A 15216-nucleotide genomic window follows, 5' to 3' on the forward strand; every position below is an offset into this window, starting at 1 on the left:
AAGCTAAAGAGGAAAAAAAAAATTATATATATATATATATATATGTCATATTTATATGTCAAGAGAAAATAGGTTGTTAGCAATGGCAGCTCAGAAAAATGTAGAGAGAGGAAAACCAGCGTTAGCAGTGTGTATCTGGACAGTGTCCAAGGAAAGAAAAATTGTATCTGGATGATGTGAGAATTATCTCAGGGAAACTCTGGGCTCCTCTGCATCCAACCCCTTTATGCTATATGTGCCCTTTCCTAAGAAAATAATTACTAATCGGAGTGGCCAAGTTTGAGGACATTGATTTGATCTGATTTTCTAGGAGAAAGGGGTTGAGTTTAAGAATAAATCTTTATTAAGGTAAATGCCTCTTCTACACTTCCTTGAAACAGCTTCATTTCACAAAGCTAGCAAGACAATCCTAGACCCAGTGTTACTTATTTCTATCTGGATGGGGACCAAAGACCAGGTGTCTCTGGATTGTAGGACAAACTATCCTCATCCCTATGGGCAGAATATCCAAAGTTGACTGTAGTTTGAAATTGAAGTAATAAGATCTGAGATTTCGCATGAGCTTCATGAAAATAACAGAACCGACTACTCAGCCTGCTATGATGCTAGGCTCTAGATTGACTCTCTAGCCTAATATATTAACTAGAGTAGACTAGATTATTGTCACAATAGGCCTATAATGTTGAAGAGCAATGCAATAGAAGTTTCTTGATCATATTGAGATGGGTTCCCGTTTGACAGGAAAACAAAGTGGCAGTGTGTATGTTTTGAAGTGTTTGTTGAGGAGAGGGGCCCTTTTCTACATATTCATTCATGAACCAAGGCTATGTTAGTTCTTATTTCTAACATCTTCAGTTCGTAACTCCCAAGGTTGCCCTTGGGACCACCTCCTTCTCCACAACGAAAGCAGCAAAAATCATAGAGAACCATGTGGAAACATTTTTATGATCATGCCTATAAGTGGTACATATCACTTCCAGTCATATTCTATTAGCTACAACTAGTCACATGTTCATTGTGCAAAGGATCCTGGGAAATATAGTTTAGCTCTGTTCCCAGGAAGAAGAAGAGAAAGGTTTTTGCCAACACCATTCAATGCAAAGAAAACAAAAGTCTTTCTACTTGTGGAGCAGCTAAGATCATAGAAGGACTAACTGTGGTTGGGCACACCATTTTCTATCCTCCCCAAAGCATTTCTTGTGTGTTACTGTGGTTGTTGTGGTTGTTGTTGTTGTTGTTGTTGTTTTCCCAGAAATTTTCCTTTTTTTCTTTCTGTCCTTCCTTCCTTCCTTTCTTCCTTCCATTCCTTCTTTCTTTCTTCTCTCTCTCCCTCTGTCCCTCCCTCCCTCACTTCCTTCCTTCCTTCCTTCCTTCCTTCCTTCCTTCCTTCCTTCCTTTCGTCTCTGATAAAACTTACTGGAATGGACCCAGGTTTTGGAGTGGAATCATCTGGGATTGAAGGCCAGGTCTTTAATTCCTAGCTACACAACTTGATAAAGTTTTAGTTTCCTCACCAGTAAAATGGAGATAACACTATTGAGGCAGGGAGAAGGACACTCCAGAATAAGATCTGATGTTAGGGAGATTCTGTACATTGGTCAGAGCAGCTCATGTTAGAACAATCTGATCAATAGGTAAATGGGGAATAATCTATTTTGGGGTTTGACTGAAAATAGTCACTTGAAATTTTCAACCTCTTTTGTTTTTGTTTTTCTTTTTTCCTTTCATCAGCTTTACTGAAATATAATATACATATAATAACATTTGCTAATTGTAAGTGTGCAAGTTGATAAATTTTGACAAATTATATAGTACTTACTATAAAGGCAGTCATTATATAAAATATTTACATCTACTCTCATCTCCCCAAACTTTCTCTTATGCCCTTTTGAGTCAACATCTCCCACCTCCACCTCTAGTCCCTGACAACTATTGACCTGATTTCTATCACTATGGCTTTCCCCTTTCTAGAATTTCATAATAATGGAATCATAAAATTTGTTTTTATGTCTGGGACTCTTTAATTTAGCATGATGTATATTAACAGCTAATTCATTTTAATTGGTGAATAGTATTCTATTGCCTAGATATACCAATTTTGTTTATAAATTCTACTCACAAGCTAATGAACATTTGTAATGTTTTTGATTTTGGCTAATATGAATATGTCTGCCATGAACATTTGAGTATAAATCTTTGTATGGACACAAGTTTTCAATTCTCTAGGAATGGGGACTCAGTGGAAGTCTTGCTTTGTTAGGATGCTTATTAATTTATGTGTGTTTGCTAATCTGGCTTCTGTCATCATTTAATACTGGGAAAGAACATGCTTTGCATAAAAGGCAATGACTTTCGATTACTTAAATGATAAACCTCCATTTAATACGTTGGTTGCTTTTTATAGCAATCTCTCAAGCTTGGCCAATGTGAACTTGACACAGCAATAACAATATAATAGCTATGCTCTTGTAGGTTTCTTCTATGAGGTGGGTCATAGCAATAGCAACGGCAGTATTTAAGCCTTAATTACTCTGCCAATGAAATATATTGATGTCTTCTGCTGTTGTTGATAATGCAGAAACTAAAATGCAGAGATTATCAGATTTGCCTAAGGTTATCAGTTAGGAAGAGGCATAGAATAGAATTCAAATCCAAATCTGCCTGAATTCCCATATACGACTCATTTCTCTTAGTATATTCAGACAGCTCTAAGAGAATACCATGGACTGGGTAGCATATCAACAACAGATATGCATTTCTTACAGTTCTGTAGCCTGGGAAGTTCAAGATCAAGATTCAGGTCTGGTAAGGGCCCATTTACTATTTCATAGTCCTTTTTTTTTTTTTTTTTTTTTTTTTTTTTTATGATATCCTCACATGGAAAAGGGGGCAAAGGATCTCTCTGAGGAAGCTCTTTTATAGAGGCACTAATTTTATTTATGAGGACAGAGTTCCAAAATGCCCTACATCCAAATACTCTCACATTAGAGATTAATTTTAATATATGAATTTGGGGGAGGCACATTCATTCTGTAGCACCACTGTTATCTATGATTTTTAGTCTGCAAAGCTAAGAAAAATTTTCTGGCCACGGATATCCACTATGGCTCTGAGAAGAACTATAAGGGTGTCTGGCAGTTCCTCTCTTCTTGACAAGCATTCTTCTATCTGTGGCAGATCATGCAGAGTAAGTATTGGCCACAATTACTTTCTATATTACATAAAATCCATTTGGACCTTTGAGAGTTATTTCTATAAAACTTTCTCAATAAAAAAAAATTAAAATAGGTATTTGATGTTTTAAATAAATATTATTACTGCAGTCCTAGACAACAGAAAAGTCTCATAAAAATAAATCACCACTTCAACAGGTAAGAGACTCTCTTCACACACAAACTCTTTAACAACAAAAATTAAGCCCTAAAAATAATCCTTCCCTGTAAGAGTGCCATGTACATGTGACTCCAGGACATATCACCTTAACAGCACTTAGGATCTAGGCAATGAGAAAAAAAAAAGGAGTACTGTGTATTTGTTAAACTCCCTCATCTTTACAAACAACAATGGAACACTTTAGCTACTTTATCTATACCTCGCATATAAGCACAAAATTGTTTTGCTTATGAAAAATTCTCAAATAAATACTTATACTAGACTACAAGGTCAACTTGTTACTTCCTCGCCCATGAGTTTCGATGTCACCATCCCAGAGTTAGGCAATTGTTTTCTACTAGGACTTTGTTTCAGTAATGGCTGAAGGAAAGATTACTCATAGATGTAATTTCAATGAATATCATGATGTAATTTTAAAATAAAATAAAATAAAATAAAAGATATAAGACAAATTCAGCTCTTTAAAAAAATTCCATTAAGTCATTCAATTTGTACTTTATACCGAGAAGGGTTGGTGGTCCAAGGAAGCAAGATTATGTTCATTTGAGGGCTTCTTGAGACACTAGTTGGGGTATCTCACAACTGCCTCACTATGTAACGAATCAACATTTTCTCCTATTTCTCCCTGTTCTTTTCTTTGTGGCAAAGCTTATCAGAAGAGACACGGTCTTTGGAGAAGAATGATCTTGAAGTGCAGGCCAGCTCTTTCACTTTCTAGCTACATGATTTCTTCAAGTTTTAGTTTCCCCATCAGCCTAATGATAGTGATAATAATTATTTACAAGGTGGTCCTGAGGATAAAGAGGCTGCTTATTCCATTCCTTGAGGTAGCAAATATAAAAGGAGAACGAATTTATGAGGGAATTATAAATTCATTCCTGTGATGAGTTCAACTGCTATTTGAGGCAGCCATAAAATATTTTAAGATGGTAGATATGTACCACACAGCCAAATGGTCATATCAGAGGTATAGACTTTTGAGAGCCATCAAGTGCTCAGTCTGTATGACTACTGAAACATAGGGAGGGATAAGTTTGTTTAAGGAGAGGTTATAGAGTCACAGGATTCTGGACAGAGGGGGCAGGGGTAATGGGAATATCAGTACATCAGGAGTGGGCAGCAGAGTCTCCAAAGCAATGTAGAAGAATCCAGAGAAGAAATACATAACCATGATTTTCTGAATTTTTGTGAGCTGGTGTTGCTATGCAGAGCTATTTTCATAAGACTTTTGTTCAGTTGATTAAAAACATCCTTGAAAAGAGCATTGCGTAACTCCATGGGAAACCTATAATTGTCTAAATATCCAAGTTTTCTAAGAGTTTGGTAGCAGCTGGTTAAGCACTCTTTTCTTCTATTCTCCAGTTTAGAGAGAAATGCTGCCAAAAACCTTTCACTGGCAGAGAGACCAATCCAGATGCTTTCCTTATAGGAGAGGCTGCTTTGGGAGCAAAATTAAAAAGGGGGTAAAAAGCTTGTCAGACAATAACGTTCACATCTCTGGCTTGATCTAGTTTATCTCTTGACTCCATTGAACAAATATCCTATTTACTGAGCAGCTATCACATAAAGCATTGGGCGGGGCTATTAGGAGGAAAAAAACGAGAAGCAATTTTTGCCAATGGGAAATGTCTAGTGCAATACAGAGCCATGCCAAGTTATGAAGACAAACACAGAAAGAATGCCAAACAGCATGCCAAAATCAAAATATCTCTATATTTTCTTGAACTAAACATGGAATTTCATTTTGTACTTACTTTCTGTTTCAGGCAATATTTTGTTTTCCATGAGAAAGGTATTAGTCTCTCCATTTTACAGCTGAGTTAGTTAAGGCAAAGAGACTTTAATTTACCCAGTATCACAAAGTCAACAGTGGCTGAAGGTAAAATATTACCTGGTTCTATTCAACAGCAACCCAGTTTTTCACAATACCTCTTGGTCACACTGCAATTATAAATGCAAAAAAAAAAAAAATCACAAAATTTTAAATAACAATACACTGTTTACCTCTTAAACTCAGAAGAGACATAGAGACGGTGGGGAGACAGAAGAGAAGAAGGAAAGATGAAAGGATAAAAGAGTGAGAGCAAAAGGACAGAAAGTGAGAGTATGAAGGACTGAAAGAAGGAAGAAAAAGGAACTAAACGATACAGACAATAATGCTTCTTCTGAGCTAAACACAAACATTTCTGCCCAGTCAATCCTTCTTTATTTAAATTTTATTTATTTATATTGATGNCTTTGTCAGTGCAGAGGTACAGAGCCCAACACGGGGTAGGGGGGATCATGACTTAGCTGAAATCAAGAGTTGGATGCTTAGTCAACTGAACCACCCAGGCACACCCCAGTCAATAATTATTTTAAGAGTTTCTGGGGTGCTTGGGTGGCTCAATCATTTGAGCATCCAACTTCAGCTCAGGTCAGGTTCTCCTGGTTCATGAGTTTCAGACCTGCGCCAGGCTTGCTGCTGTCAGCCCAGTGCCGACTTAGGATCCTTTGTCCTCCCCTCTCTCTGTCCCTCGCCTGCTCATGCTCTCTCTCAAGAACTAATAAAGAAAATTTCTTCCCTAGATTCCAAAAGGTGAAAGATGATTACTCAGTCAGACTTCTTCAGAGGGCAACTAAAAGTTGTAAAGTTAATAATGTTAAAGTGGTTTCCAGAAATCAAGTAAAGCAAGATAAATAAAACTCAAATGGAAAATAGAACCAAATATAAAAATCAGATTGTGTTATTATTAACACCAGGGCTCTGAAACAAAGGTAGAATATTTATAGACCTGTAGCCTATGAAATGAAGGAAATGTTTCTATAGCATGCAGATGTATGATATGAATGCAGGTGTATATGCACCTAATACTTTGCCTACTCTACACGTATCTCAGGATCTGCTAAATGTAACGGAAAAAAATGTAGGACTCTAGTTAGGAACCTTTAGTTCAACCTGGCCTTTATCCTTTACGCAATTATTTAGAAAGATAATTTATTTTATATGGACATCGGGGTACTCAGCCTTAAAACTGAAAACATTAACTTATCTGTCATATGCATAAAGATTGTTGTGTTTATCTATCTTAAAGTGAATCAAGGTGGTTATAGTATGATATTTAAGGACATGGGCTTTGGGACACCTGTCCAGATTTAAATTCAGGCCCTGCTTTTAATACTACACAAGTTATTTAACTTCCCTCACTGTAATTCCCTCATCAGTAAAACAGGGACCCAACTTAGGAGGAGGCTATGAGGGTTGTTTGAGATGATGTATATAATATGCCCTGCATACCACTCCTATTTGTTAATCAAGCTCTTAACAAATGCTATTTGACAGTGGTGAAGATGATGGCAATGATGGAACAAAGACACTGGATGTGGTAAAGAGGATTCCTGGGATGGTGAAGGCGTAATATCCTCTGGGAAACCTTCCCTGACCCTTTCCTCACCCCTGGAGATAGGAATACCCTCCTCTATACCACTATAAAAACTTGCATACTTCCACTCTAGATGTTGTTAATCTAATCCTGTTGTCACTGAATTTCCTGTCCTTCCTTCCTGCTAATCTATGAACATCATAAGCTCTACCTTAGACTTTTTTAATTTCCTCATTGCCCTGGACAGGAGCTTGCAAGGGATATCTGTTGAATCGCTGAATTAATGGAGATAATATTTTAGATAGCACACCTTCAACTCTAAAGCAGTGTAGGAATGCCCACAAGTATTAGTGTAGTTGTTTATATAGGTTTTTGCTCCTGTTCAATTATTCTTCCAAATAATAACACTCTATGTGTTGGGAAGGTATCCAATATCTCTACTACCTGTGACTGTGAAAGCAGCTGTTCTTTGTTTGGTATGAAAGCAAAACAGGAAAAAAAATTGACTTGGAGCTGGAAGTACTTGATAGAACACAAAAGAAGAAAAATTCAAGGAGTACAAATCTTGAGGGTGAAAATGCAATCAAAGAACAGCGTTAGCATCTCCTGGGATTTTATTAGAAACTACCTCAGTCCTCCTGAATCAGAATCTGCATTTTAACAAAATGCTCAAGTGATTCCTGCTCATAATGAATTTGAGAAGTTCTCCTAGAAAACCCGGCACACTCAAAGAAGCACACAGTGAGTTCTCTTTTTCTGGGCTCTTTTTAGGAAAAACTAGGTAGTAAGAAAGGAAACAAATGTCAACAAGCCACCAGCTATGTACCAAGCTAAGAATACGTGTTTTGCTATATGTTTTATTTTATTTTTTTAATTTAATGTTTTCTTTATTTATGAGAGAGAGAGAGAGAGAGAGCAGGGGAGGGTCAGAGAGAGAGAGAGATACAGAATCTGAAACAGGCTCCAGGCTCTGAGCTGTCAGCACAGAGCCCGATGCGGGGCTCGAAGCCAAGAACCGTGGGATCATGACCTGAGCAGAAGTCAGACACTTAGCTGACTGAGCCACCCAGGTGCCTCATCTATATGTTTTATTTTAATCCTTCTAGTATTTATGAACAGTTTGTGTTCTTATTATTTCTTTTACAGATGTTCAGAAAGGATGAATAATGTACACCTCAGTGATACATAGTGGGCAAGTGGCAAAGTTTGAATTTGACCTGATGATTCTATGTCAAAGCCTGTTTTACGGGAAGGGTCTTCAAGCCCTAATTTAGTAACCTTGCACTCAAGTCACCAAGACTCCTTTCCAGCATCATCAGAGAGACACTGTTATTTCTGACCATCTGAAGTTCTGCAAGAGAACACCACTGGAGTCAGTCCAGGCTGGATTCAGGCAGATGAGGGTTCCATTTCCAGCTTCCCATGTTACTTGCTACACAACATCACGCTGAACCAGAATTATAGCTAAAGGGCTGCTACCACAGCTTAATATCACATAAAGCCCTGGGCACAGTACCTGATGATGGGGTTTTGGAGTGGTGGGGGTCAGAGCTAATGTCCATGAAAGAATTCTTGAAGATGTCTTTGGTGCAAAAAAAAGGTGATTTTACTAAAGCATGGGGACTGGACCCATGAGCAGAAAGAGCTGCACTGGGTTTGTGAAGAGTGACTGGTTATATATGATGAAGTTGGGGGAGGTAAATGCAAAAGGGAGGCCTCCAGAAGGACTTTGATATGCTAAAGAGGACTCCTAAGATACCTGAGGCCTTTTTATTGTCATTCTCAGGTTATTTCCCCACTCCCTAGGAAGGCATTAACATTAGGACAGTAGGGGATTCCTGGAGAAATGTTATACTCTGTATTTGTCAATGGGCTGCAGGTTATAAGGAAATTCAATGCTACCTGTGATTTCCTTCTTGCCCTCCTTCCCCACATCACCATGGAGGTGAGGATGATGATAGGGCTCCAGGAACCTGAGTCTAAAGGTTTCTGGAGATTGGGCTATTGATAAGATTGCCTTTTTCTTGTAATTTACTAAGATATTTGTAAACTAACGGAGACCCACATCCTGTATGACTGCAATCTCTGTCAGCTAACCATTTGTTTTCTGTCCTTCCCTTTGTTCTTGGGCAACTAAGTGCCTGAGGAATATCACACATATACCACGTTGGGGTGAGGGATGTGCTAGTTTGTGCCTCACCCTCAGCTTGCCTTATGCTCCCTCATCAGCTGATATACATTAATTACTCTGAAGAGCCTGAAATCAAGATCCATTAAGAGCAACCTCAGGCTGCACATAGCCCCAGTTCCAGGAAAAGCTTCAGCTAAAGCCACCCTCGGATCAGCCAATCAAAAGAAAGGTGTAACATTCCTGTGGTCTGAGTCAGGGCTGGGAACTGCAGGTAGTTACATTGTACAAACTAGCCAATCACTCACCGCTTGCCTAAACCCCACGTAGGCCCTTTGAGCTCACCTCATAATTGGTCATTTTCAAAGGATTCTCAAAGGTCATGATTGGGTCCCACCAAAAGTAACAGATGCCTCACAGATACTGAATGGTCAAAACTGTTACCATGGGTGCTGTACAATTATGATTGGTGCTATGTGATGATGCTATATGTACAACGTGTGCACTGTGACACCCCCGTCCCTTACCCCATAAAAACCCTGCTCATTATTGTTCTGGGCTTCACCTTGCTGCCGCTGTACTGGAAGACGGGTGAGGCCCTGCTCGAGCTTGTAATAAAGACCTTTCTGTACTTGCATCTGTGCCGGCTCCTTGGAGGTCTCTGGGGACTTGCGATTCGGGTATAACAGCTCAACAAATGGTAACTGCTACTCCAGTTAAATTATTAATTTCTCAGCATCTTACTTAATATAAATAATGACACTTCATAACAGTTTTAGAGTGTTTGCTTACTCCTCCATTCATATTGTCAATTTTATTAGTTTACTGTATCTGGACATTTCAAAAGAGCCTCAAACCAAATATAACTAATTCCAAACTCATGATCTTTCCCTCCTGCCCTCTTGCACAGCAGCCTGAACTATCTCCATCATATCAATTATTATACTGCCTTGTAATTCACTTTATATCTCATTAGAATATGACTTCTTTAATATCAACGGCTGAATATCATTCACCTCTTAAATCTCCAGTCCTGAACACAGTGCCTTGCTCATTGAAAACACTAGGTGACTTTTTATGACTTTTGTCCAGAAATGCTTTGTACACTACTCAAACCTTAGTAAGATCAGAGAAACACCATTTTTAATTGTCCCAGAGGGAAATGGCATGTTTACTATAGACTTCTAATTCAGTAACTTTACAAACTATCCTGTGTTTGAGAAAGTAGACTAGTCACCCCAGGGTCTGGATTTATTATTAAAATGATGCTATATTCATAGCAAAATTTTATTTTAGGGACCGGGAAGAAAATTCCCATGTGTGAAATAGTACTAGTTTGCCAGGCCACAGATAAACCCCACTGTAATTCTGGCTCTTTGGTATGAAGAAGAGCCAATTAAAGGCATGAGAGGAGCTGCCATTATGTCAAATGAAATATTAACTCTTTTGCAACAAAGTCATATTCAATAATTATTTGAGAAGGATTATATTCCTCCCCTCTGTTGCCATTAGTTGGGTAATGATATAATGAAAAACCGTCAATGGTATTAAGTTTGGCCAGTCTTGGAGTAAAACTAAAGTTATAAACCTTATAGAATTAGATTTCTGCTCTAAGTCCATGATTTAGCCCAGAGTCTCTGTTTCACACCGAGTTGATAATGCGAAACGTGTTATGTTGAACACAGCTTGATTTCAAACATAAATGAAGCCTCTTTGGAATACAGAGTTCAAAGTGAGGGCCTTTTATTATCTACCTATCTCAACATTTAGTGGCTTGTATTTTCTGAGAGGTGGAGTATCACAAATATTCACAGGCATTATAGTTCAATTGTGCTAGGGTTTGAATTCCACATCAGGTAGCCTTTAATTGTGTGAAGGTAAAAAAATTTAATTAACTTTGCCTAACCCTATTTTTTTAACCCATACAACTGAAATCACAATCTAACTTTCAAGGCTTTTGTGAAGATTAAAATGAGGTAGCATGCATAGTAGACAGAAGGTGTTTGTAAATGGTAGCTATTCTATTTTTTTTTCTAAAGCAAATGTCTAGAATGTGCTCACAGTAGATACACTATAAGAGAACATCAATAGCATAAGTTCACACTGTAGGGCTTTATTTTTTCTATCTTTTATATAAATATATATCTTTTTATTTTATGTGTCTTTGTATATATATAGTACATATTTATATACACTTCCCTATAATTAGGTGATACATTTATGTCTGAGCGGGTTATAAAGCCCACACATAATGCTTTAGGTTAGTAGGAGTTGCCTAATGGGGCAGAATTCCACCAAATTAAACCAGGGGGGTAGAACTCATAAATCTGATAAAGATATGTCTAAAATTAGAGCAAACCTTTTAAGATAGTGATGATGATGGTGATTGTAATGGTGGTGGTGATAGCCATCATTTATTGATGCCTAATATGTGCTAAGCTCTTTCAGATGTTTTATACTGAAAGGCTTCAGAAGAATCTCCCCTAAATATGCCATATGACATGCAGATTATTTTGAGCTAAAGATAACTAAGGCCCAAAAGTCTCAGAAAGAGCTTTTTATCTCCCTCTTAACTATCCCTTAGGATTTCTACAGAGGGCCTGGTCCAGGAAGCCAACTGATATGGGAGATAACTATAAAGAGTATGAACTAGGTGTCATCCGGTGAGACAGTTCCTCAGGGCCTGTTGGTTCAAATTCCTCTCTGTGTCCCCTTGTCTCTGCCTGGCAAAGCAAAGGTCTGTTTACAAAACACCTGTTCTTCCTATCTTCTGTGAATTTCCTCCTCTACTCTGAAACCCCAGAGCCCTACCCCCTTCTCCTTAGCTCAGAAGGGCATAAAAGCCTCAGTTACCTGAGACTCTCCTGTCTTTGCAGGGCTCCCATACATATGAAATTAAATTTGTTTTTCTAATCTGTTTCATGCCACTTTAGTTAATAGACTAGCCAAAAGAATCTGGAAGAGTAGGGTAAAAACATTTTCTTCTCTACAATACAATTTTACCTCTAAGTTTTTGAAAATGACTATAAAGGAAATAATATCACCATCCATGTTCTACAGAAACTAAAGTTCAGGCGGTTTAAGTGGCTTGTTTAGAGTCAAATAACTAGTTGGCAGAAGAGGAACTAGAATTCGGATATTCTCTGATTCTACAATCACCACACGTAAGAGAGTACCAGTCTACCTCATTGGAAGAAATATAACAAAAGTATTCTGTCAAGAATCTACTAAAAGAATATTATTAATCCAAAGATTTTTTTTTTAAATGCCAGCACATATTAGCATTATTCAGAGTGTCAGTGCCCTGACTAGCTGCCATGAAAATTTTAGTCACTTTGTAAGTCTAGCCCTATGTGGCTCCAGATAACAGCTGCCTAACATGAATTTTTCAGATTATCAAAAATAAACTTGTTACCGTGACCCAAATATCCAAGAACTTTGTCATCATTAGATATGCCGAATAAGTTTCTGGATCCACAAAGTTGTGTTGCCCCATCAATCCTGTACTGTATTGAATTCACCTATCATTAAGTCCATGTTAGAACAGTTAGCCAATCTTCTGCTGTGACATTACCATCTCTGAATGAAACAGCCACTTAAAACCCAAGTGGCTTTTATGTTTTTACATTTATTTATTTATTTTAAGAGAGAGAAGGAGAGAGTGAATCATAAGCAGGTTCCGTGCCCAATGCAGAACCAAATGCAGAGCTCGATCTCACTATCTTTGAGGTAGAACTTCTCCTTAAGGAATGTGATGAAAACCTCAAGACAAGGGGAGACAGCCTGGCTATGTGGACATACATAACATTCCTCATGATGCTGTAACACAGACAGCCCAATCAGAACGTATGTTTGTATGTGACCATGTATGGCAGACAAAGAAGTAGAAACTATATAAAAGGCTACACCCCACCACACCTGGGGCTCAGGTTTTTGGATACAAACCCACTGAGCCCATGCAAGCACAAATAAAATTGCTTCCTGGAAAGAAAAGCCTTTGTGTCATGACTCTCTGTGTGAACCTTGGTCCCATTACACCATGAGATCATGATCTGAGTCAACATTAAGAGTTGGACACTTAACCGACTGAGCTACCCTGGCCCACTCCAAATGGCTTTTAAATGGGCATTTTAAAACAAATTTCATGACATTTGGTATGTGGGTAAAGTGTCAAAATAAATCTCTAACCACAGAAAGTATCCATATTTCCTTTTTATTTCCTTCTTTTTTTCTATTTCAATGAAAACAAAAGTAATGTTTGCAAAATCACAAATGTCATCTGCATAAAAATAAGTAAGTGAATTCTTTATACCATTCTTGTATGTCAGTATTTTACGGAGACACTTGGAGAAAATACAGCACTTTACAGAAGGTGATTCAACTCCCAAATGCCAAAGCCATCTACCTCCTGACAGATTTTACCAAACAGCTGCTTCCAAAAGAGATCAGCCCTTCAATATCTAAACTGGTTGCCAGTCTATTTGTTCGTTGAGATAAAGTGCCACAGTGTTATGAGGATAGATCTGTCAAGACCCATATGTAGACACTGGCCCAATTACCAAGTGGCAAAACTGCACCTGAACGGAGACAGGGGACGAGTGACTCAACACGTCACACACAGCACAACTTAATGACTGCTTTGAGAGAGCTCAAAAAGAAGTTCAAAGGCAATGGAACAAATTTCCCAGTCAGGGCTTTAGCCTGGTGGAGTTTGATGTTATTCTCTTAGCTCTACTCCCGTCCATTAGTATAATGAAAGAAAATTAGTTAATTATTTAATAAAAATCTTTTCCTCTTAATGAAATTCATTGCTCATCAAATTAGATAATGGATGTGAAGGCTGTTTGAAAAGCATAATGCACAATGCACACTGTCATTTTTAAGTCTTGGAATAGGGATTTCTCCAGGATTGGACAGATGCCTCTTGACAACCTTCATCAGCATATAGGCTGTTTTCTGCAGATGGTCCTGGAGTCTTGACAAGACAGTTGCATAAGAGTTAACAGCTACCCTGGGCTTGTGCAGTAGACACCAGACACCTCTGCAGTGGTGAGAGCCAGGTATCTGGCAGGAAGTGAGTCTGACTTGAGCAAAATCAATTACTACCTCTATAATCTTTCCCAAATCACTACTTTCTCTGAACCTCAGAATCATCATCTATGTAATGGGTACAAATATCTATCTTACTTGGTTATAAAATGCACCACAATTAAGTGTGCAATTAAGAATTGCTTATTATATGCTAGTTTCCTCCCCAATTCCCCAGATCCTACCCTATTCCATCAATGTTATAAGCCATTAGATACTTTCAGGCAGGTAGGATGGGAATACTAATTCAGATCACAGCTGGAAGATCTCAGGAACCTCCAGTTTCAACTTTTCAGAAACAGTGCCATTAAAATGTTATGTACCCAATTCCTAGCTATTTACCCCTTTCATAAAAAATAATTCCTAACAGGCAAATTATGAAGATAAATATAAGGTGTTAGTGGTTTACCAGCATAGAAGCATACTAAAGAACATCTGTTTACCATTCATGTATTTTATTCAGAACTTTCCTTTCTCAATGCATTTCAAGAGATAGAAAGACATAGCTTCCTCCTTAGCACCAAGTTCATATTTGTCTTTTGAAGGAAGATTTAAAACAGAAAGTATCACACTTACAAATGGGGAGGCTTGTGCTTTATATTTACCCTATAGTTTTGCTTTTAACCTTTTAGTATCAATCATAACTGATCTTCTTGGAAAACTGAGCTGAAGGACAGGTTTGACTGCCATTTTGCTATTTATCTACTGAGATTATAGATGTGATCTTCAACCTATTTTGAATCATCAATATTGTCCTACTAAGTTAGCCATAACAGTGTAAGGATCATATATTTTAATTGAGCTTTAGTAAAAATACAGGATTACAGTAACTTCTTTCCTAGAATATGTGTATGTATGTTTCCCTAGAACGTGAGTTCCTTGAAAGCACAGTCTCCAGCGGAAAGTGACTTGGTGGCACATATTATACATTAATTACCATAATAGTGATCTAATTACCAGGTAAATAAAGGAATCAGCTTATGAACTGACTAGTTCTTTCCTTTTTCCAAAAAAAAAAAAAAAAAAGTCAGCAATTTGGTATAAATGAAAAATATAGTATGAACTTTGAAGGAAGATACCCTTAAATTCCAATCCACTAGAGACAACTAGCTAGCTAGGTGATAGGTGATAGGTGATAGGAGATAGATAGATAGATAGATAGATAGATAGATAGATAGATAGATAGATAGATAGATAGATAGATAGACAGATAGATATGAAATCACCTAGGTCACACCAGCCAAC

At 37.8% G+C, this 15216-nt stretch overlaps 1 long non-coding RNA gene across 2 annotated transcripts in view; it reads right to left on the reverse strand.

The window, feature by feature from the left end:
• LOC144234285 (uncharacterized) overlaps positions 1–15216 on the reverse strand; it is an 882104-nt gene that overhangs the window by 643206 nt on the left and 223682 nt on the right. The gene's annotated exons all lie outside the window — the stretch shown is intronic.

Source organism: Crocuta crocuta, unplaced genomic scaffold (assembly GCF_008692635.1).
Source record: "Crocuta crocuta isolate KB4526 unplaced genomic scaffold, BGI_CrCroc_1.0 scaffold561, whole genome shotgun sequence".
NCBI classification, from domain to species: Eukaryota; Metazoa; Chordata; class Mammalia; order Carnivora; family Hyaenidae; genus Crocuta; species Crocuta crocuta.